Source organism: Elephantulus edwardii, unplaced genomic scaffold (genome assembly GCF_000299155.1).
Source record: "Elephantulus edwardii isolate Elephantulus edwardi_28Jun2011 unplaced genomic scaffold, EleEdw1.0 scaffold00035, whole genome shotgun sequence".
Taxonomy (NCBI): domain Eukaryota; kingdom Metazoa; phylum Chordata; class Mammalia; order Macroscelidea; family Macroscelididae; genus Elephantulus; species Elephantulus edwardii.
Window position 1 is genome coordinate 243,297 of NW_006399785.1, and position 4,454 is coordinate 247,750.

A 4,454-nucleotide genomic window follows, 5' to 3' on the forward strand; every position below is an offset into this window, starting at 1 on the left:
TTTTTTTGTAATGGATCTGTTCAGGTGTTCAGTTTTGGTTTGTGTCAGTTTAGGTAGGTTGTGAAGTATTTGTCCATTTCCTCTAGGTTTTCATATGTGTTTGTGTATAGTTTTTGATAATATTACAATGTTAGTCTTTTTATTTCACTTGATTTGGTTGTGATGTTGCCCATTTCATTTTTTATTTGAATTATTTGTGTCTTTTCCTTTGCTAGTTTTGTTAGTGGTTTGTCGATTTTCCAGTTTCATTTGCCCAGAATAAGCAAAGCACTCCTTAAAAAGAGAAACAAGGTTGGAGGCGTCTCACTCCCTGATTTAAAATCCTACTACACTGCCAAGACACTGTCAAGACAGTGTGATGCTGCTCTGATGACAGACACATAGATCAGTGGGATGAAATCAGGTAAGTGGATGTTGCTTTGAGTTTTCTTCAAAAAGTTCTCCAACTTTGCCAACACCCTTTATTAAAGAGGCTGTCATTTCCCCACTTAACTGATTTCATCTCATTGTCAAAAAGCAGTTGTCTATAGGTAGATAGATGGGCTGATTTCGGGTTCTCAATTCTATTCCATTGATCTAAGGACAAATATTGCATGGTTCCACTGCTGTAAAGCAGGACTGACATCAAAGTTAGGGGGAAACTAAGAGGGGATATACAACATATTCTGCATTGAAACACATGAGGACGAGAACTGTTTAGAAGGGATATATGATTAGGTATTATTGTCATGACAGGAGTCCAGAATGAAAACTGCATAGTGGAGTGGACTGAGGAAGGTAGGGATTGTATAATAATGATTTTTTTTTTTTTACTTTTCAAAGAGTAAAGCAAACTGGAGGGGGAAAGTGGGCAGGGAGGAGGAAACTTGCAACAATGAATGAATGGAAATCCAAATCTCTGTAAATTTTCGTTAAAATAATTAAAAAAAAAACACCACAAACCCAATTCTATGAACTCAGTTTTTCCGTAACACAAATAGAAACACCATGAGAGAATTGGCTCAACAGCAACCAGTTTTCCTGGTCACTAGAAAGGGTTTGGCTTTACTTTATGTCCTATACGCAGAACAGATTATCGGGGATATTGGGCTCTTTGAGAAGTGTGGCATCAGGATTGGTGGAAGATTCACCAACAATCTGTGTTACACAGATGATACAAACCCACTTCCTGAAACTGAGGAATACCTGAAGAGCTTGCTACAGAGGGTCAAGGACTGCAGCCCTCAAAATGGATTAATGCTCAATATCAAGAAGACAAAGATTCTCACCATTGGACCAATTGGCAGCATTAGGATGGATGGTGAAGAGATTGAGATTGTTCACAGCTTTAGTTGGGAAAATATGCTGTTAGGGACCTCTCCAACATACTGAGCAATGTTCTGGGCCACAGTGTCACTCTGGAGACTAAGATGCGCCTGGTAAAGGCCATGGTCTTTGCAATCACTTGCTGTGCATCAGAGAGCTGGACAATCATTAGGGAGAATTGGTGCCTTTGAGCTGTGGTGCTGGAGAAGAGTATTGAATGTAACATGGACCACTAAGACAACAAATAGGTTCATCCTGGAGATTGTTAAAGCAGGCTTCTCATTGGAGGCAAGGGTTGTAAGGCTTCATCTGACATACTTTGGACATGTTGCAAGGAGGAACTGGTCCTTGGAGGGGACATCATGCTTGGGAGAGTGGAGGGACAGCGCAGGAGGGGAAAACCCTCTTTGAAGTAGATTGATTCAGTGGCTGGGATAATCAAGGTGGATGTGTTGAAGACACTGAGACTGACACAGGGCAGAGCAGGGTTTAGGGCTGTTGTCATTATGAGTCGCAAGTGACTTGATGGCACATAACAAGATCAAGAAGTCAATTTCTACATCAAGGAGACCTGTATCGTCCTCTCTGATCCTATAAGTCAATATTTAGCATCCAAACCATGGAAATCAGCAGGACACCCTTCAACTGTGTTCTGTGCTGGGTCCCTGCCCAAGTCCCTGCCTGTTCATTTCATTTCTTCTGAGAATTCCTCTGTTTTCCTGCCTGGGCTTGGGAGAACTAATCCTCAGTGAAGATACTTCAGGCATGTTGTTCGGAGAGATTATTCTTTCGACAGTGACATCATGCTTGGAAAAGTAGATGGTCAATGAAAGAGAAGAAGAGCTCCAGCCAGATAGATTGGCACAGTGACTGCTGCAATGGCTTTTGCATGTGAGGAAGTGTGAGAATGGCACAGGATAGGACAGGGTTTAAATCTGTTGTTCATAAGGTTTCTATGAGTCCTACTCAACACTACAACACCTGAAAACAACAACTGCTAACCAAAAAATTGACAATTCAAATTCACCTTGTGTTCCCAACACATGGAGAGGCTGTTTGACTCCAAAACAGAGGCCAATGGGCAATCTCCTCACATCTTCCTTCCAGAAAACCCACAGAAGTGTCAGCTATGAGTAAGCTCCAAAAAAAATCAACCCTTCCAGATCCTTTGGAGGACAGTTCTAATCTGAAACATCCCGCATCAGCAGACATTGCAATCAAGTAAAAAACAATTGTTTCCATTTTAAACCAAAACTACACTTTAAAATACATTATTGCTTCTTCTTCTGTGAGAAAACACTAAATGGCCGATGACGCCAGTGCAGCAGGAGGGCCTGGAGGCCCTGGGGTCCCCAGGATGGGATCCCATGGCGGTTTCCACGGAGACTTTTGTAGTGGTCTGCAGGGTCCAGGCCACGGCCATGGATGGGGCAGTGACGGGGCCATGGAGCTCGAGGAGGCAAAGCCACGGATAAGGAGTGGCTCCCCTTCACCAAACTGGGCGGCCTGGTGAAAGATAGGAAGATCAAATCCTTGGAGGAGATTTATCTCTTCTCCCTGCCCCTCAAGGACTCTGAGATCTGTGGCTCTGTGTTGGTAAGTCTGATCTTTGCACTCCAAGGCTCTGGAATCATCACAGCCTCTGTGCCCAAGAAGCTATTGATGATGGCTGCAATAGATGACTGGTACACCTCAGTCAGGGGCTGCACAGCTACCCTGGGCAACTTTGCCAAGGCCACTTTTGATGCCATCTCAAAGACCTACAGCTATTTGACCCCAGATCTTCCTACCAGGAATCCACGGATCATCTTTTAAAGACTCACACCAGAGTCTCCTGCAGAGAACTCGGGCTCCAGCTGTGACCACCACAAAGTGGATTTTCTTTAACAAATAAAGTGAATTACATTCTATAAAAAGAAATACGTTATTGACCACACACTTATTCGCAGACTTTCCCCTGACTTTGTAGAATATATTTGACATATATTCAGCTCCACAATCAACACTCTTGGTATCAGCACAGAGAAAATTAGACACTTATTATGTTGGGAAATTCTGTTGTCAGACACCTCTCTAGAATACAGAAGAGCAATGATGTCAATCTGGAGACTAAGGTGAGCCTGATATAGGCCATGATCTTTGTAATTACTTGCTATGCATCAGTGAGCTGGACAATGACTAGGAGGATAGGAGAATTTATGCCTTTGATCTGTGGTATTGGAGAAGAGTGTTGACTATAGCATGGACTGCTAAAAGAACAAACAGGTTCATCCTGGAGAAGGTTAAACTAGGCTGCTCCTTGGAGACAAGGATTCTGAAGCTTCATCTGACATACTTTGGACATTTTGCAAGAAGGGATCAGTACTTGGAGAGGGACACCATGCTTGGGAGGATGAATGGTCAGTATAGGAGAGGTATACCTCCAATGAGATAGATTGGTTCAGTGTCTGGGGTAATGGGGATAGGTCCAATGAGTTAGATTGGTTCAGTGACTGGGGTAGTGGGAGTAGGTATGTCAGAGACAATAAGATTTTCACAGGATAGAGCAAAGTTTAGGGCTGTTGTACACAGGGTCGCTATGAGTCACAAGTGACTTGATGACATATAACAACAACAACAACAAATTCAGCTAAGAAATATCTTTCCATTTTGCTCAAATCTTCTGACTGCTTCTTTCGGAGAGTTAACTATCAACTTTCTCCAAACAACAAAGTTGATTAGTGCTTAGCAATCAGCTTTCTGGTTTTCCAAACTCCATGCACATGGGTTGAATGTCAGAGTAACCCCACTACCCCTATCTTTACCATCAATTTGCTTTGTACTTAGAAAGAAATAGAGAAAAGTGTCCGTGCTCAACCACTTGTAACCAAAAGTCATTCAGAGTCATTTTAATTTCTGGACTTTATGATAGAACTACAAAAAAAAAAAAAAGAGAGATGATTCCATGGATCTATCATCCTTATTCTAATGTTTTCCTTTGTCTTCTCAGGCTGCCCTTTGAACAAACTAACAATAATTGAATCCACCTTGGAAGAGAGGTAATAGAATGCTCTTTGGAGGCCCAGATGGTAAAATTTCATCTCACTACTTTGGGTGTATTTTCAGGAAGATACAGTCCTTGCAGAGAAACATGATGCTGAGAAGGCAGA